Source organism: Ovis canadensis, chromosome 1 (assembly GCF_042477335.2).
Source record: "Ovis canadensis isolate MfBH-ARS-UI-01 breed Bighorn chromosome 1, ARS-UI_OviCan_v2, whole genome shotgun sequence".
NCBI classification, from domain to species: Eukaryota; Metazoa; Chordata; class Mammalia; order Artiodactyla; family Bovidae; genus Ovis; species Ovis canadensis.
The window spans coordinates 157530125-157551811 of NC_091245.1; positions in this window are offsets into that span (position 1 = coordinate 157530125).

Genomic DNA, 21687 nt, shown 5'->3' on the forward strand with positions numbered 1-21687 from the left:
TGAAGTCACTAACCATTCCCACCGTTGGTTCTCGGACCCATTCATTTTACCTATAGGAGAAACTGCAACATTAATTGGTATCGTATTTCAATCACATCCTACGAGTCAGTATGTCATCGCATCATTAGTAAAACTGTCTCTGGATGACAAAGTAGATGGTACTAGAGAATCCCAAAGGCATCAGTCTGTTGCCCTACTTTTGCTGTCAAATAAGGGGTATGAGTAAGTCAGTACTATGTAAGATAGTGTGTGATGGATAGTATACCATTTGGGCATGCTTAGTCACTCTGTTGTGTCTGACTTTTTGTGACATTTATGGACTGTACCCTGCCAGGCTCCTCTGTCCATAGGATTTTCTAGGCAAGAATATTGGAGTGATTTGCCATTTCCTCCCCCAGGGGATCTTTCCTACCCAGGGACTGAACCCTCATCTCCTGTGTCTTCTCTATTGCAGGCAGATTCTTTACCCGTTGAGCCACAGGAGAAGCTCACAGTATACAATGCATGTGGCAGACCTATTTGTTGAAGTGCTGGCAGCTATCTGAAGGGAAGGGAGGCACATTCATTTCTACAATAAAGTCTATTCCAGGGAAGGAAAAGTATAACTTTTAATATAAAAGGGGCTCAGTGTAATAACTTGCTTCTAGACTGGCTTCTAGAAGACATCAAGTTAAATGGGAATCACCAGTATTTATTTGTTGTTGGTTTATCTTCATTGCTGGAAACATACAACCTAGACCACAGCAGTCAAATCAGATTTGGTGGGTAGAAATCCAGTGACAGCCTCTATTCTGACATATTGGGCATTTTTATGAGTCCATTTTTATATCCATAGATCATTCTTGCACTGGGCTAGATGGCAAGGATACTGATTTTCATCTACAGAATAGATCATCATATCTACTTGATTGCTAAAAGCCTATGATATAAAGAGAATTTTCTGATGGGCTTTTACGAGGAACATGGGCATCCTTATTGTTTGAGAGTATTCTGAAGAGATCCATTTCATGTTTACCCCTTCTGCTGGTGGGCAAAATGAGGTCCTATACATCAGTAACTTGTTTATACTCTGTTTTTGTTTATCCATTTTTTAAGCTATTTATTTATTTTTAAATTTTTGGCTGTGCTCAGTCTTCATTGCTGCAAGTGGGTTTTCCTTAGTTGTGGCAAGCAGGAGTTGCTCTCTAAATTGTGGAGTACGGGCTTCTCTTTGTGGTGGGTTCTCTTTGTGAAGGAGCATGGGCTCTAGGGTGTGCGGGCTTCAGCTGTTGCAGCTCATGGGCCCTAGAGCACAAGTAGAGTAGCTGTGGCACATGGGCTTAATTGCCCTGAGGCACGTGGAGTCTTCCCAGAGTAAGAGTCAATCCATGTCCCCTGCGTGGGCAGGTTGATTCTTAGCCACTGGACCAGCAGAGAAGTCCATATATATATATATATATATATATATATATATATTTTTAAGATAGATACCTTGGTTTATACTTACTTTATAAGAATATAGTTTTTTGTAGGTTAATGTTTTTCTCAAAATGCTACAATATAAATTTTAATTTTTTAGCTTACACTTTTTTTGGTCTTGTTTTCTCCTTTCCTGTTATTATTATATTTTTTTAAATCTTAGTTCTTCTTATCATTATTGGAGTATAATTGTTTTGCAATGTTGTGTTAATTTCTTTTTGTACAAAAAAGTGTATCAGCTGTGTGTATACATATATCCCCTCCCTCTTGAGTCTCCCATACAGTTCTGGGGCTTGCTATTTTAAACTTAGTATTCATATCCAAGATGTTCAGGAGATTGAGCATCTGTAATGGATAGGTAGCTTGGATCTCTCAGAGCATGAATCAGGCCACATATGCTTTTGAGATTCTTTCTCACCTGAAACTTAAACATGTAACAATCATTAACTACAAAGGCTAACTCAGTGAGAGAGAGTGAAATTTCAGCATAATCTCACCCACTTATGCCTCATTCACTTCCATGGAGATAAATTTCCTGATAACTTTATATTATTCATAGTTGTACTAAGTTTCTTAGAGATATTTCCTTTGCAAGCTGGACAGTAATTTTAGGGAGGAAAAATAAGGTCAACTACTGAAATTTTTCTCATAAGTTTAAAAAAAAATACTTTTGCATAACTCACACACACACACACACACACACACACACACACGAAACCAAGTGCATATTCACTGTGATATGTAGTTAAAAAATAACAATACAATAAGATCTATTCAAGGTTTATAGAATTTATTTGTAACACATTTTAATGAAATATCGATAAAATTGATATGACTGAATAGATTTTTATTTCATTTGGAAAATGTAAAAAATAAATATGCAGTGTGAATATTTTATGAATTTAATAACTCTCAATTAGAACATGATCCACATTCTTGGCTCATACTAATTGCCAACTTGATATAGAATTTGTTTTTTTTTTAATTTGATTTGATTTACAATATTAGTTTTAGATGCACAGCTTCAGATTCTTTTCCATTATTATAGGTTATTATAAGATATGGACTATATTTCCCCATGCTATACAATAAATCCTTGATTACTTCTTTTATACGTGGTAGCATGTATCTGTCGGAGAAGGCAATGGCATCCCACTCCAGTACTCTTGCCTGGAAAATCCCATGGGTGGAGGAGCCTGATAGGCTGCAGACCATGGGGTCGCTAAGAGTCGGACACAACTGAGCGACTTCACTTTCACTCTTCACTTTCATGCATTGGAGAAGGACATGGCAACCCTCTCCAGTGTTCTTGCCTGGAGAATCCCAGGGACAGAGGAGCCTGGTGGGCCGCCGTCTATGGGGTCGCACAGAGTCGGACACGACTGAAGCGACTTAGCAGCAGCAGGAGCATGTATCTGTAATCTCATACTCCTAATTTATCCCTCTCACTCCTCCATTCCTTTTCCCCTTTGGTAACCATAAGTTTCTTTTCTATGTCTGTGAGTTTGTTCCTGTTGAGCAAATAAGTTCATTTCTGTCTTTTTTAAGATTTCATATAAGTGATAATATGCAATATTTGTATTTCTCTGCCTGATTTACTTCATTTAGTGTGATAATCTCTAGGTCCATCATGTTGCTGCAAATGACAGTATTTCAGTCTTTTTTAAGGCTCACTAATATTCCATTGTATATATGTAACACATATTCTTTATCCATCCACCTATTGCTTTGATGGTCTTCGCTGTGGTAAATACAGCTGCTATGAAAATTAGAGTGCATGTATCTTTTTGAACTAGAGCTTCTGTCTTTTCTGTATACATGACCAATTTTACATGGGCTTTCAATGTAGTATTTAAAATCTCCCTTTATTCTTAAAAGTCTGAATCTCCTATAGAGCACAGCTATTTTTGCCACCTAATCAGTGAAAGAAATAACATGTATAAATCAATATGTGTCTATATCTTGAAGAAGCATTCCAGCAGGTTTCATAAGACCTTTGTGTAAGAAGATTCTGTGACCATCATGTGTAAGTCTGTGGGCTTCCCTGGTGACTCAGATGGTAAAGATTCTGCCTGCAAAGCAGGAGACCTGGATTCAGTCCCTGGGTCAGGAAGATCCCTTGGATAAGGGAATGGCATAAAGGACAGAAATGGTATGGACTTAACAGAAGCAGAAGATATTAAGAAGAGGTGGCAAGAATACACAGAATAACTGGACAAAAAAGATCTTCACAACCCAGATAATCATGAAGGTGTGATCACTCACACTCACCTAGAGCTGGACATCCTGAAATGTGAAGTCAGGTGGCCCTTAGGAAGCATCACTAGGAACAAAGCTAGTGGAGGCGATGGAATTCCCGTTGAGCTGTTTCAAATCCTGAAAGATGATGCTGTGAAAGTGCTGCACTCAATATGCCAGCAAATTTGGAAAACTCAGCAGTGGCCACAGGACTGGAAAAGGTCAGTTTTCATTCCAATCACAAAGAAAGGCAATGCCAAAGAATGCTCCAACTAACTCACAATTGCACTCATCTCACACTCCAGTAAAGTAATGCTCAAAATTCTCCAAGCCAGGCTTCAGCAATATGTGAACAGTGAACTTCCAGATGTTCAAGCTGGTTTTACAAAAGGTAGAGGAACCAGAAATCAAATTGCCAACATCTGCTGGATCATAGAAAAAGAAAGAGAGTTCCAGAAAAACATCTATTTCTGCTTTACTGACTATGCCAAAGCCTTTGACTATGTGAATCAAAATAAACGGTGGAAAATTCTGAAAGAGATGGGAATACCAGACCACCTGACCTGCCTCTTGAGAAACCTGTATACAGGTCAGGAAGCAACAGTTAGAACTGGACATGGGACAACAGACTGGTTCCAAATAGGAAAAGGAGTATGTCAAGGCTGTATATTGTCACCCTGCTTATTTAACTTATATGCAGAGTACATCATGAGAAACACTGGGCTAGTGGAAGCACAAGCTGAAATCAAGATTGCCAAGATAAATATAAATAGCCTCATATATGCAGATGACACCACCCTTATGGCAGAGAGTGAAGAAGAAATAAGGAGCCTCTTGATAAAAGTGAAAGAAGAAAGTGAAAAAGTTGGCTTAAAGCCCCAACATTCTGAAAACTAAGATCATGGCATCAGGTCCCATCACTTCACGGCAAATAGATGGGGAAACAGTAGAAACAGTGGCTCACTTTATTTTTCTGGATTCCAAAATCACTGCAGATGGTGACTGCAGCTATGAAATTAAAAGACACTTGCTCCTTGGAATGAAAGTTATGACCAAACTAGACAGCATATTAAAAAGCGGAGAAATTACTTTGTCAACAAAGGTTCATCTAGTCAAGGCTATGTTTTTTCCAGTGGTCATGTATGGATGTGAGAGTTGGACTATAAAGAAAGCTGAGCACAGAAGAATTGATGCATTTGAACTGTGGTGTTGGAGAAGACTCTTGAGAGTCCCTTGGACTGTAAGGAGATCCAACCAGTCCATCCTAAAGGAGATTGGTCCTGGGTGTTCATTGGAGGGACTGATATTGAAGCTGAAACTCCAGTACTTTGGCCACCTTATGCAGAGAGCTTACTCATTTGAAAAGACCCTTTTCCTGGGAAAGATTGAGGGCAGGAGGAAAAGGGGACGACAGAGGATGAGGTGGTTGGATGGCATCACTGATTCATTGGAATGGGTTTGCGTGGACTCTGGGAGTTGATGATGGACAGGGAAGCCTGGTGTGCTGCGGTTCATGGGGTTGCAAAGAGTCAGACACTACTGAGTGACTGAACTGAACTGAACTCACTTGAATATTGTTGCTTGGAGAATTCCATGGACAGAGGAGCATGGTGAGCTACAGTTCATGGGGTTCACAAACAGCTGGATATGACTGAACAACTAACACTTTCATAAGTGTATTTTGAGGGTTGTACAAACTGAAGCATAACTTAAATCTCTTGAGGTCTTTGTCTGAAGCCATCACTGTGACTTCATTTTCCTTATACATTTGAAGTGCATTTTCTTAGTGGTCCAATGTGCCCCTAATGGACAATAAATTGTCTTTTAGATCATTCCAATCAGATCTCCTAGAGTTAACAGGGAAGGGGGAAACCTAAAGATGAACACTAATTTGTCCACACTTGGATGCCTGAGGTTTGCTTCTCTCATACTCTGCAACAATGCGAACTTGGCTATGATGGGTAGTTAGGTAATTTCCAACTAATAAGGTAACACTTATCACCATAAATTAAAGGATAGAATGAATTGTTAAGATCCATCAAATAAAATATATGCAGTTCTTTTTGTGTTAAGATTGAGGTTAACACACAGAAAACACTGCAGACTCTTTAACTTCTAATTGAAAAGACTTCTGAGAGGGGACTGAGTAAATTCTGAATACACGCCCACTTCTACCAAGCTTCATATCTTAAGCTTCAAACACAGAACAATGAAGATATATTATTGTCAATGAAAAGACATAGCTGAAAAGAGAAAAATAGTAATCTTCAGGTACTAAAAGGGATTTCTTAGCTGTGGCAGTAAAATGGAAGTTGAAGCTGTATGACTCACTGAGATACTGGGGCCAGTACAGACCTGAGAGCCTGAGGTGTTAATGTACTTGAGGGATTCAGAGTTGTCATTTTAAACCCGGCTACGAGCAGAGCTGTACCTGATTTAACTTAATAAAGTCAGTAGCTCAGAAAGCAGTGCATACTTACTGAAACTTCCAACCGCTGGTTCCATTGTACCGATGGGAAAAATTGGACCCAGCTATGGCTGTTAGGGAAAGTGAGTCCCAGTTTCACAATACCTGTGCAGCTGGGCTGAGATTTTTTGGTCACATGGAAAGGTTTTGTAACTCATCCATGTGGAAGAAGTTTTTAGTGTTTTTTTAAAGCTTTATTTCTATTTCTTCATTTTAAACCAAACAAGCACTGGTAAACAGTGTGAAGGGACTATCTGAGACAAGAGTACTGCTCAGGATACAATGAGGACAGTGACCCACACTGAGTAGAGTAGGCTGTGCATCCGCTCAGACACCAGCTTTTCAGAGCAGATTTCCTGCCTGCTCTGTACAACAATGCAAACCACCTCATTCTCTCCCTTCCGTCATGTGTTATTTTTCTGATTTGTCATTTATTTCCACCTGGCAAATTACACTTTTATACATTTGTTATCTCTCTTCCCTCATTAAAATACAAGCTTCATACTTCAGGGTTATTGCTGATTTTGTATGTTGCTATCTGATCAGAATCCAGAAACTTCCTGGCATCCAATATGTATTTGGTAATTATTTGAAATTATCGAATGAAAGTTTGAGTATAATTATATAATAAATATGACAAACATTGCCCAAAAATGCAAACATGAGTTTTAGAATTGTGTGAATAAAAAAAAAAGAAAGAAAAGAAAATGTGTAGCTCTCTCTGTTTTCCTATATGTAACTTACTGTGCATTATTTAGTAATAAGAAAGTGGCAAGATTTGGAGAATAGGTACCAAAAGGAACTAAAAAATGTGTAAAATAGATATAAAATGAAATAGACTTTTTATTGGCCATTTTCAAGCATTAATCATCAACTCTATGTTCTCATATTGAGAACTGAAGCTAAAAAGAAGAAAATTGAAAGTAAAAAGTAAAAAGAAGCACAAGGTTTTCAGGACAGTGAAAATGCTTGGTATGATTTCATAATGTTGGATACATGTCATTATGTGTGCTGTGCTTGGTCACTCAGTCGTGTCTGACTCCTTGGGACCCCATGGACTGTAGCCTGCCAGGTTCCTCTGCCAATGGGGATTCTCCAGGCAAGAATACTGGAGTGGGTTGCCATGCCCTCCTCCAGAACATTTGTCCAGTGCCATAAAATGTACAATACAAGGAGCAAATAACCTCCTGATCTTCTCATTTATTGTAAACTTAAAACAGCTCTAAAATACTATACATATTATATATATATATGAACAGGTTTTTCTATGGGAAAAAAAATGACTTGGGCTCTAGTATCCAGATTCACATTACAACTTGCTAAGGGCAGAGGATGTTTACTCATCAATAATACCCAGTTTTGAAGTCAGCTCATCTATTGATGAAACCCACATTTAAATTTATTTATTAAGCACCTATCTGGGTAGAAGTCTACCGACCCCACCTCAGGGATGGATTAGAGCAGTATGTGAAGTAGTTCCAGATAGTAGAATATATCAAGAAAATCTCAAAATTTAAGCAATCAAGATCTTTTCCTATTGAAATGTTGTAATCTACAGCAGGAGTAAAGAACATTAACAGAAACAATATGGTATTAAAGCATATCAAAATACCAAGAGGAACATGAATGCATTAATTATCATTATAGGGCTTTCTAGTTGGCGCATTGGTAAACAATCCGGCTGCCAATGGAGGAGATGCAAGACACACCGGTTTGATACCTGGGTCAGGAAGATCCCTTGGAGTAGGAAATGGCAACCCATTCCAGTATTCTTGCCTGGGAAATTCCTTGGGCAGAAGAATCTAGCAGGATTGCAGTCAGACAGAACTGAACACACATACATACACGCACACAAAATTGTCATTGCAGCTCATGTCCACATTGTACCTGACTGTAAAGTGACTGATCAGGATGCCATGATGTCTTTCATCTCCCTCACAGGGCTATCATTCTCTGTTTCTCTGGTTTGATCATCTAAACTATAGCAATGAAGAATATGTCATCATTTTGTCAGAAGACAATTTACCAGTGTCTTTCTTTTCAGTGAATGCATTTGTTCAGTTTAGATGAGCAATGCAGTTAAAACAATACAGTTAATCACAACATAGTTTTTGTAGGCTTGCTCATGATAGGATCTGGTAGGATACAGGTTTAAAAGATGTTTTATTTTTTCACTATAAAATTAAGTTTAATCACAATTCACATGGTATTTGAGTTAATATTCATATTATATCCATATTCATTATTGACACAAAAATGTGTTTAATTACAGTGACTTTCTATGTCCCCTCCTTTTTTCATTTGTTTAATTTTAAGATCTGTTTGATCTGATTGTAACTAAGAATGATGTCTCTGGCTACATTTGTATCTAAAGATCTTCTTACTCCTTCACCACTTAAGAGCATTTTCATTGTAAAAATGTGGGACCCCTTAGTTTTTCTAGTTATTCTTTTACATAAGCCTTATTTGGAGGATCTCTATTCTTACTTACTTCAAATTAGGAATCACAGTCAATTTATCATTAATTGTCTTCATACGCAATGTTATGAATACCTGAAACACAGTGCAGGGTGGTCTCAGAAATTTCTCTGTTTACTATGAATTCTGAACCTGGAGTTTCACACAATAAAATGGTGAATCTCAGAGTGTGATCTAAGGTTAACAGTACCAGATTCATCCAGTGAGATTGCTGACAATGTCATATCCAGGGTCTCATTATTTCCCTACTGATATGGAGTCTCTGGGGATGGAGAGACTACAGTGATGTTAATGCACACTGTAGTTTAAGAACCCATGATTCCAGGAACTCTAGAACCTTCACACATAGAAGAATAAGTAAGAAGGGAATAAGCATTTGAAATATGCTTTGAAATTTTTGATTTTTAAAGATATCTATAGAAGAGAAGGAGTGATAAGAAAGAATTCCTCAGCAATCAATGCAAAGAAATAGAGGAAAACAACAGAAGGGGAAAAACTAGAGATCTCAAGAAAATTAGAGATACCAAGGGAACATTTCATGCAAAGATGTGCTCAATAAAGGACAGAAATGTTATGGACCTAACAGAAGCAGAAGATATTAAGAAGTGGCAAAAATACACAGAAGAATTGTACAAAAAAGATTTTCATGACCCAGATAATCATGATGCTGTGATCACTCACACTTACCTGGAGCCATACATCCTGGAATGTGAAGCCAAGAGGGCCTTAGGAAGTATCACTAGCAACAAAGCTGAAGTGATGGAATTCCAGTTGAACTATTTCAAATCCTAAAAGATGATGTTATGAAAGTGCTGCACTCAATATGTCAGCAAATTTGGAAAACTCAGCAGTGGCCACAGGACTGGAAAAGGTCAGTTTCATTCCAATCCCAAAGAAGGCAATACCAAAGAATGCTCAAACTACCACACAATTGCACTCATCTCACATGCTACCAAAGTAATGCTCGAAATTCTCCAAGCCAGGCTTCAGCAATACCTGAACCATGAACTTCCAAATGTTCAAACTGGTTTTAGAAAAGAGAAAGGAACCAGAGATCAAATTACCAACATCCACTGGATCCTTGAAAAAGCAAGAGTTTCAGAAAAAAAAAAAATCTATTTCTGCTTATTGACTATGCCAAAGCGTTTGACTGTGTGGACCACAATAAAGTGTGGAAAATTCTGAAAGAGATGGGAATACCAGACCATCTGACCTGCCTCTTGAGAAGGCTGTATGCAGGTCAGAAAGCAACAGTTAGAACTGGACATGGAACAACAAACTGGTTCCAAATAGGAAAAAAGGTACGTCAAGGCTGTATATTGTCACCCTGCTTATTTAACTTATATACAGAGTATATCATGAGGAATGCTGGGCTGGAGTATGTACAAGCTGGAATCAAGACTGCCAGGAGAAATATCAATAACCTCATATATGCAGATGACATCACCCTTATGGCAGAAAGTGAAGAACTGAAGAGCCTCTTGATGAAAGTGAAAGAGGAGAGTGAAAAAGTTGGCTTAAAGCTCAACATTCAGAAAACGAAGATCATGGCATTGGTCCCATCACTTCATAGCAAATAGATGGGGAAACAGTGGAAGCAGTGGCTGCCTTTATTTTGGGGGGCTCCAAAATCACTGCAGATGGTGATTGCAGGCATGAAATTAAAAGATGCTTACTCCTTGTAAAGAAAGTTGTGACCAACCTAGACGGCATATTAAAAAGCAGAGACATTACTTTTTCCATAAAGGTCCATCTAGTCAAGGCTATGGTTTTTCCAGTGGTCATGTATGGATGCGAGAGGTGGACCATAAAGAAAGCTGGATGCCAAAGAATTGATGCTTTTGAGCTGTCATGTTGGAGAAGACTCATGAGAGTCCCTTGGACTTTGAAAGTGGCTTTGAAATATGTCTTGAGAGTTTAACTTTCTCCTAGGGAAATTAAGGCCTTATTTGTTCATATAGAGCTATGGGGCATGGAATCTAGTCTTATTAATTGTGACATTATTTATTAAATGCATATTTTTTCATAGACATTATGTGATAGCGGTAGTGAAATGTATAGTTTCTCTTAGCTACACAGGGCTTTCCTAATGTCAAGAAGGATTATTCTGAGGATGTGTCTGTGGTCATAGCCAAACCAAATACATGGAAAATATGAGTACAAACTGTAAATGCATATATTTATTTCTTGAAAGCCTGCCAATGTTCAATTAAAAATATTTATTGTTCAAACACTGAAAGCTAAATTCCACGAATGAGGTTGGATTTTGGAAAAAAAAAAAAGAATATAATAAGGTGCTGCCTCAAAATGTGACTTTGCAGGAAACTCAGCAAATTTTCTATCTCTGTGCCAAGAACCACCATAATGTTGACTATAACAAAAATTAAGGAAATCCATCATCTTCCTCCTTTTCCTTTTAATATCCTTTAATAATTTATATGTAGCAAGAACTATGGGTAATATTTTGAACCAGCTTTAGCATTGAGCTCAGTAAATTAATAAATATGTAAAAAATCAAAGGCAGGAAAAAGGAAAATGTATGAGATTTGAACAATTACCTCACTCTTCAACTTTTTTGTCTACTATCTACCATGTACTAAGCTAAGCACTGGGGCAAAGAAATAAGACACAATTCCTGCAACCAATGATCACCTTCTAATATGACAAAAGGTAGTTATAGCTAGGGGAATATTAGAGGAAATGTTGTATAAGAAGAGACATTTCAGGTAAAATTCACAAGACAAACAGGAACTAAGAAAACACAGTGAGGTAGTACATTCCAAAGAGGGCAATAAAATGTATGTAAACACTTTTGCATATAAACTATGGCACATTTATGAGAATTCTGCTTTAGATATATTCTAAGAATAGTCCTACGACCTACCAAGACGAAACAATACCATTAGAATTTTGTATATTCCTGGGGAAAAATTAAAATTAAAGAAATTTGATTGTACAAGTAATAGAAAAGCATATGTTTACTATGTTAATTTTTATATTCAGTAAATACATTTACTAAAATATTAGAAATATTTAATTAGAAGCCATGGTCAAGGTTTTGTTAACTAGATTGTTAAATTCTAAAAGAGGAATCTGCTACCACATATTACTAAGTTTATTTAGGATAAATATTTTCTTTCTCTTATTATAAGTTTACTGTATTCTGAGAGTTTTTTAGGAGGAAGAATTATGGAGAGCAAAGCATTATCTTAGCTTTTGTTTTATTTTATATATATAGAGAGAGAGAAAGAGAGAGAGCATGCTCTATGCAGAATACTACTTGTCTAATATATGAATCTAGTAAGTTTTTGAACATAAATAGATACATGTTTAATGAATAGAATATGAGAGTTTCCACAGATGTCTAAAATGTGTCATGCAAAGATAGGAAAAAGTAGTCTACAGCAGCTACTAAACAGAAAGTGGGAAGTGAAAATCTAGTCAAAGGTGAAAATCAGACCATAAGTAAACAGAAGAAATATATATGATCTGTAAAATTTGCAAATATTTGTAAGGGTATTATAAGGGTAATGAAGGGTGACTAGCTTCAGAGTTGCATTATCAAAAGTGTTCATAACATTTCTATTTAATATTTTTAACTTTTCAGACCTGAACAATTATTTTATGATATATATAAATATAAAATTGATATATCATTTTATAGAAGATATAATAACCATTTATATCAGATGTATGTTTATATCAAGTATACTTCCCTGGTGGCTCAGACAGTAAAGGATCTGCCTGCAATGCATGAGACCCGGATCTGATCTCTGGGTTAGAAAGATCCCCTGGAGAAGGGCATAGCAACCTACTCCAGTACTCTTGCCTGGAGAATTCCATGGACAGAGCAGCCTGGCAGGCTACAGTCGATGGGGTGGCCAAGAGTTGAACACTACTGAGCAACTAACACTTCACTTCACTTCTTATACAAGTAATTAACAAACATACAATAAGGCTGATATCCTGCTACTCAAGACGCTAAGTTCACTCTTTCCCTTTTCCTAAAAGCACCTTCTACAAGCAATGGATTTCACTTGTGAAGACAATATTTCAATGATGGAGTTTTATTCTATTCACAAGAATAGATACTCATCTTAAAATATAATCAGTCTCATAGCTGGGTTGCATTTGTTTTTATGACCAGGAGGTATCAGAATATCTCCTATTTTGAGAACAATTTTATATGAGTGTGTCAGAAACACAGAAAGAAAATAAAATAGCAGCTAAGGTTTTGCCCTGCATGGTATCAGCATGTGTTGTGACAGTAAGTTCTATTCACTGTCTTGAATTACATTTCAGCTGCCCCTTGTAACACCTTCATTATTGTCACTAGCATTTAAAAATATTAAATTTATCTAAAAGACTAATTTGAGCCTCTTAAGGTAACCTCTATTTCTATCATTTTTTTCAAGTTAATATCAATACTTTATAAACAAACTTATCCTTTACTTGTAAAGATGTGGTTTATTTTCTTTTAGTCTCTCAGTTAAATAACATGATTATATTCTGTATGTTAATTAAATACACCTTTATTTCTTTTTCTTTTGAAGAAGAAAGTCCTTTCACAAACTGTCCTGTGTAAGATTTGAGTTTAAACCCAATTGAAAATTAGATTAAACGACCAAATAGCTAAAATTAACTTACTCTTCAGCATTCTGGGTTTATCCTGAGTTAGAAACAAATGAAGACATGAGTGTAATGATGAGAGAAATTTCACTGAATTTATATAGTTGTGTGTTTCCAAGTGAACATTGTGGGAATACTTTAAATGCTTATTTTTGGTAATGTAAAAGAAAATATGTATTAATTTACACATTTAGCCATTAAATATGTATTTAATATGTGTTAATTTACATATTTAGCTATAAATATGTATTCATTTATATATTTAGTTAGTCAAGGAACATTCAACCTTAAAAATGCATATGTTTTTGTGTCTGAAAAATTGCTAAAGGGTAAAAATCAACTAATTATTTAAAATACTACCCTTTACATGTCAATGTATAATTATTTATAGAGTTACTTATTATATATATATGAAGATAGACTATTAAAATAAAATAAAAAGATAAAGTTACCATATATCTTATTTCCTTTTTTAATTTAAAGGTGATTTTAATCCTTATTTAATTCAAGTTATAAAAAAAATGAAAGGAATGAACTCTAACTAATTTTTGGATACATCCTCTCTTTGTTCCCTGGTGGCTCAGACAGTAAAAGCATCTGCCTACAACGCAGGAGACCCAGGTTCAATACCTGGGGAGAGAAGATCTCCTGGAGAAGGAAATGGCAACCCACTCCAGTATTCTTGCCTGGAAAATCCCATGTATGGTGGAACCTGGTAGGCTACAGTCCGTGGGGTGGCAAAGAGTTAGACACGACTGAACAACTTCATTTTCACTTTCATGCTGAAAGTTTTGAAATAAACTGTGTCATTAAGTATGTAAAATTATCAAATGTAGTGGACACAGTTATTCCTATTTGAAAACAGTGAGGCTCAGAGTTATATGACTTCAAAGACACATAGTTGGTAAGTGATGAGTTAAGATATAGTATAAGATATAATGGCTTTTACCACTTCTATACAATATAGTTTTGAAGTTCCAGCCAGAGTGATTAAGCAATGGCAGAAGGGAGGAGTTAAGTAATTAAGTAAGAGCACCAAAGAAAGGAAAAAGTACAGTTTTCTCTGCAGACAACATGAAATTGCATGTAGAAAGCACTAACAATCCCACACACACACGCATTTCAGTGAATAAATAAAGTCAGCAGCATTTCAGTATAAAAATTCAATTCAGAAAATGTCTTGTTTTTATACACTAACAGTGAACAATTCAAGAAGGAAATTGAGAAAACAATCCATTTACAAAAGCATCAAAAAGAATAAAACACTTAGGGATAACTTAGCCAAGGGAGTTCTACTGGTACACTGAATCTACAAAATGCTGCTGAAAGAAATTAGTCATAAATAAATTGGAAGACATCTGTGTTTATGGACTGACATAACATTGTTAAAATGTTAATATTATGTCTGTGGAACAAATGATATGGTTAAGATGTAAATACCATCAGAAGCAACCCGCATTGAATATTCAATGCAATCCCTTTCGAAGTTCAAATATCTTTTTGAGGAAACAGAAAAAAAAAAAAAATCCTGAATTCCATGCCTTGAAGGACTGCAAATAGACAAAATAATCCTGAAAAAGAACAAAGTTGAAGAACTCACATGATCTGATCATGAGACTTAGAATCTGCTGTACTCAAAAAAGATTGTGGTATTGCCATAAAGGAAGACATATAGACAATGGGATAGAAAAGAGAACTGATAAATCTATATTAAAAAAAAAAAGAAAAGAGAACTGAAAAAGTAAACTTATATATATGATCAAATATGTCCAACAAAGTATCAATACCATTCAACAGGGAAAGGTCAGTTTTTCAACAAATGGTCCTGGGAAAACTGGATATCCCTTTGGAAAAGAATAGTTTTGAATTCTTATCTCATGTCATATATAAAAAATAACCCCAACAGGTCAAAGACCTAAACATAAAAGCGAAATCATAAGTATCTAGCATCTGTGCACTCTGACGTGTCTGACTCTTTAAACCCCTTGGGCTGAGCCCACCAGCCTCCTCTGCCCATGGAATTTTCCAGGCAAGAAATACTGGAGTAGGTTGCCATTTCTTTCTCCAGGGAATCTTCCTTTTCTAGGGGTCAAACTCGTGTCTCTTGTGTCTCCTACATTGGCAAGATAATTCTTTACCACTTGTGCCATCTGAGAAGCCCTAAAACAAAAAAGCTAAACATTAAAAGAAAACATATGGTGAAAGAGTCATTAGATTTGGTAGTGATTTATTGAATGTGACATTAAAAGCATAGGCATCAAAAGAAAAAACTAAATGAACTTTAAAAAATGGAAAACTTATATCAAAGGGCATTGGAGTGAAAATGCAACCCACAAATTTGGAGAAAAATTTTCCAAATAATATATCCAAATAATAATGGGCAGCATTAAAAAATGGACAAAGGATTTGAACAGACATTTCTTCAAAGAAGATTTACAAAGCCAATACACATAAGAGAAGAGGAACATTACTAATCAATATCACTAATCACTAGCAAAATGCAAATCTCAACCTAAATGAGAGACCACTTCATATTCATTATAATGGCTATTGTCAAAACAAATCCTGGGAAATAATAGTGTATGAAAAGACCTGAGGAAATTGGAACCCTTATGCACTGCTGGTGGGAATTTAAAGTGATGAAAGTCCGGTGGAAAAAGGTATGGTATTTCTTCAAAAAAAATTAAACAGAATGACCATAGGACCTAGCAATTCCAAGTATAGGTATAAACCCCAGAGAGATTCAAAGAGTTGAATGCAATTATCAAACAGATATTTGCACACCTTATTCATAGAAGTATTTGCCACAATATTGAATAGGTGAGACTAACCCAAATGTTCACCGAAGGTTGACTGGATAAACAAAATGTAGCATATACATACAATGGAATATAATTCAGCCTTTGTGAAGAATGAAATTTTGATATATGCTACTACGCGGATGAAACTTTAAAACATGCTGACTGAAATAGGCCAGAGATAAAAGAATGGATGTTGTATGATTCTACTTGTATATTGCTGTTGTTGTTTAGTCACTCAGTCATGTCTGATTCTTTGCAACCCCATGGATTGCAGCATGCCAGGTGTCCCTGTCCTTCACCATCTCCCAGAATTTGCTCAAACTCATGTCCATCAAGTCAAAGATGCCATCCAACCATCTCATCCTCTGTTGTCCCCTTCTCCTCCTGCCTTCAATCTTTCATAGCATCAGGGTCTTTTCTAATGAGTTAGCACTTCCCAGCAGCTGGCCAAAACATTGGAGCTTCAACTTCAGCATCAGCCCTTTCAATGAATATTCAGGATTGGTTTCCTTTAGAATTGACTGTTTTATATCTTCGTGCAGTCCAAGGGACTCTATAAAGAGTCTTGTCCAACACCACAGTTCAAAAGCATCAATTCTTCAGTGCTCAGCGTTCTTTATGGTCCAACTCTCACATCCATACACAACTCCTGGAAAAACCAGAGCTTTGACTATACGGACATTCATCAGCAAAGTAATGTCTCTGTTTTTAGCAGGCTGTCTAGGTTTGCTATAGCTTTTCTTCCTAGGAGCAAGAATCTTTTAATTTCATGGCTGCAGTCACCATCTCCAGTGATTTGGAGACCAAGAAAATAAAATCTTGTCACTGTTTCCATTGTTTCCCCATCTATTTGCCATAAAGTGATGGGAGCGGATGCCATGATCTTCATTTTTTGAATGTTGACTTTTCAGATAGCTTTTTCACTCTCATCTTTCACTTTCATCAAGAGACTGTTTCTGACTCTTCACTTTCTACCGTAAGGGTGATGTCATCTGCATATCAGAGGGTATTGATATTGGTATTGATTCCAACTTGTGCTTCATCCAGCCTGTATTTCACATGATAAACTCTGTTAAGTTAAATAAGCAGGGTGACAATATACAGCCTTGACATACTCTTTTCCTAATTTGAAACCAGTCCGTTGTCCCATGTTTGGTTCTAACTGTTGCTTCTTGACCTGCATAGATTTCTCAGGAGGTAGATCAGGTGGTCTGGTATTCCCATCTCCTTAGGAATTTTCCACAGTTTGTGGTGATCCATGCAATCAAAGGCTTTAGTGTAGTCAATGAAGCAGAAGTAGATTTTCTGAAATTCTCTTGCCTTTTCTATGATCCAATTGATGTTGGCAATTTCATTTCTGGTTCCTCTGCCTTTTCTAAATCCATCCTGTACATCTGGAAGTTCTTGGTTCATGTACTGTTTTGAAGCCTAGCTTGGAGTATGTTGAGCATTACTTTGCTAGCATGTGAAATGGGTGCAATTGTGTGGTAGTTTGAACATTCCTTAGCATTGCCTTTCTTTAGGATTGGAATGAAAATTGAAATTTTCCAATCCTGTGGCCACTGCCGAGTTTTCCAAATTTGCTGGCATATTGAGTGTAGAACTCTCATAGCATTATCATTTAGGATTTGATATAGCTCAACTGGAATTCCATCACCTCCACTAGCATGGTTCATAGTGATGCTTTCAAGGGCCCACTTGACTTTACACACTAAGACATCTGACTCTAGGTGAGTGATCACATCATCATGGTTATCTGGGTCACTAAGGTTTTTTTTCTGTACAGTTCCTTTGTGTATTCTTGCCACTTCTTCTTAATATCTTATGTTTCTCTTAGGTCCATGATGTCTCTGTCCTTTATTGAGCCCATCTTTGCATGAAATATTCCCTTGGTATCTCTGATTTTCTTGAAGAGATCTCTAGTCTTTCCCATTCTATTGTTTTCCGCTAGTTCTTTTCATTGCTCACTGAGGAAGGCTTTCTTATCTCTCCTTTCTATTCTTTGGAACTCTGGATTCAGATGGATACATCTTTCCTTTTCTCCTTTGCCTTTTGCTTCTCTTCTTTTCTCTGCTATTTGTAAGGCCTCCTCAGACAACCATTTTGCCTTTTTGTATTTCTTTTTCATGGAGATGTTTTTTTATCACTGTACAATGCTACAAACCTCTGTCCATAGTTCTTCAGGCACTCTATCAAATCTAATCCCTTGAGTCTATTTGCCACTTCCAATATATACTCATAAGGGGTTTGATTTAGGTCTTACATGAATGGTTTTCCCTACTTTCTTCAATTTAAGTATGAATTTGGCAGTATGGTGTTCATGTTCTCAGCCACAGTCAGCTCCCAGTCTTGTTTTTGCTGACTATATAGAACTTCTCGATCTTCAGATGCAAAGAATATAATCAATCTGATTTCGGTATTGACCATCTGGTGATGTCCATGTGTAGAATCTTTTTTTGTGTTGTTGGAAGAGAGTATTTGCTCTGACCAGTGTGTTCTCTTGAAAAAACTTCGTTAGTCCAAAACTTTCTTTGTCCTGCTTCATTCTGTATTCCAAGGTCAAACTTGCCTGTTACTCCAGGTATCTCTTGACTTCCTACTTTTGCATTTTAGTCCCCTATGATGAAAAGGACATCTTTTTTTGGTGTTAGTTCTAGAAGGTCTTGTACATCTTCATAGAACCATTCAACTTCAGTTTCTTTGGCATTAGTGGTTGGAGCATAGACTTGAAATACTGTGATATTGAATGATTTGCCTTGGAAATGAATAGAGTTCATTCTGTCTGTCTACTTATATGTGGTTAATAAAACAACCCAGAGAGATATAGAGGCTTCCCTGGAGCCTTAGTCATAAAGAATGCTCCTGCAATGCAGGAGATGCAGATTGGGCCCTTTGGTTGGAAGGATCCCCTAGAGAAGAAAATGGAAGCCAACTCTCTTGCCTGTGAAATCCCATGGACAGAGGAGCCTGGCAGACTGCAGTCCATGGGATTGCAAAGAGTCAGTTACAAATTAGCGACTAAACCATCACCACTATAGAGACATAGAATAGTGTTGGAAACCATACAAGAGGCAGAAGAATAGGGAGTCATTTAATGGGTACAGTTTCAGCTTGGGATGATGAAAGTTATGCACATTAATAGTGATGATTATTGCATAACAATGTGAATATACTTAATGCCGCCTAACTGTACGCTTAGAAATGGTTTAATTGGTAAATTTTCTGTTATGAATACTTATCACAATATTTGAGAATAAGGAAAAATATCTATCTAGATCACTGAATACTTGCAGTTAGGACAAAAAAAGGAAGTTTTGTTAATATTTGTGGTTATATCACTCTTGACCAGTTACGTTCTTGGTCCTTCATGTAGATTTTTTTCGTATAATTTTCATATTAATCTACACTACATACTTTGAATGATTTCAAGGATGTTGAAATTCCCACTTTGACTTAAAATTGCAATATATGTAAGTAGTAGATGCAAAGTTTAAAAAGATGCCTCTCTGGCCCCAAAATTCAGGCCTTGCAAGTATACTTTTGGCAGTATTACAGGAATGTATTTCCTACATTCAACAATAAAAGTGTTTCATCTACTTAATTTTAATTTTGCAGATAAATAGTTTATAGTCATAATAAATTAGTGCTATCATGACCAACTAAATTTTCACAAGCAAAACGAGGATCACAGTTTATTACTCTCAGTTTTATTTCAATTATATGTACATAATAATTATAGAAAACATCATGTGCTAAATTATAACACACATAATAAATGCATTTAGTTGAATATTTTAAAGATTATTGTTATTATAACAGACATAAGAATACTGCAAGATAAGTTTGTCCCTTTATGTTTGCTGGAAGCATATACAGTAATCCCAAACAGAAAGTTACAGAGAAAAGTGTTTATGGTTAAATATTTTGTTCTAATAAATGTGCAGTATACTGAATTTACTAATTGAATACTTGAGCATGATTAAGCAAAGTCAGTCCTGTCACTAGTAATAAATAAATATATCATTAAATTATAGTTGATGTTTTTCTTTCTGGCTTACTTCACTCTGTATAATCGGCTCCAGTTTCATCCATCTCATCAGAACTGATTCAAATGAATTCTTTTTAACGGCTGAGTAATACTCCATTGTGTATGTGTACCACAGCTTTCTTATCCATTCATCTGCTGATGGACATCTAGGTTGTTTCCATGTCCTGGCTATTATAAACAGTGCTGCAATGAACATTGGGGTACATGTGTCTCTTTCAATTCTGGTTTCCTCGGTGTGTATGCCCAGCAGTGGGATTGCTGGGTCATAAGGTAGTTCTATTTGCAATTTTTTAAGGAATCTCCACACCGTTCTCCATAGTGGCTGTACTAGTTTGCATTCCCACCAACAGTGAAGTAAGCCAGAAAGAAAAACACCAATACAGTATACTAACACATATATATGGAATTTAGGAAGATGGCAATGACGACCCTGTATGCAAGACAGGGAAAGAGACACAGATGTGTATAACGGACTTTTGGACTCAGAGGGAGAGGGAGAGGGTGGGATGATTTGGGAGAATGACATTCTAACATGTATACTATCATGTGAATTGAATCGCCAGTCTATGTCTGACGCAGGATGCAGCATGCTTGGGGCTGGTGCATGGGGATGACCCAGAAAGTTGTTATGGGGAGGGAGGTGGGAGGGGGGTTCATGTTTGGGAATGCATGTAAGAATTAAAGATTTTAAAATTTAAAAAATAAAAAACTAAAATTAAAAAAAATAAAAAAAAATAAAAGCAGCAAAAAAAAAAAAAAAATTATAGTTGATTGAGAAATATATGTTTAATAATTTAATAATATAACACAGCTTCCCTGGTGGCTCAAGCAGTAAATGTTTTATATTTAATAATATAAAACAGTTCCCTTGGTGCCTCAAATGATAAAGAATCTGCCTACAATGCAGGAGACCACTGTTGAATTGCTGGGTCAGGAAGATACTCTGGAGAAAGAAATGGCAACACACTCCAGTATTCTTGCCTAGAAAATTCCATGGACAGAGGAACCTGGCAGACTGCAGTTCATGGGGTCACAGAGTCGAACACGATTGAGTGACTAACACTTTCACTCACACTGATGAACATGGATTTCTAACTGGAGATGTTAGAACATAATCCATGTATGTAAATATGTGTGGACATATATATTTTCATAATAAATCATGCTCCAAATAAGAAACTTCATCTGAATACCCTATTTTCTTAGAAGAGTACGTCAAAATATCAGGAAAAAGAAGAAATTTCTTAAATGTAATCACCTAGGTTGTGTTTTAAGAAATATTTTAAAAGAAATAATGTCTATCTCAACTAAGGTCCTTTCTTTTCTTTTTTTTTTAATTTTGTTAAACATAAATTTTTAAATTTTATTTGGAGGTTAATTACTTTATAATATTGTATTGGTTTTCAAATGTGTTTGATTCAGTCTTTCTCTCAAATTGGAACAGAAGGGTATTTGTAATACATTTTAATTTTTTACCCAAGGGATTATATAGTAATAAGAATTATGTTTCCTTTTGAAAATGAGTAAAAATTTCTGTATTAAGTTCTTGAATGTTCCATACTTTTAAG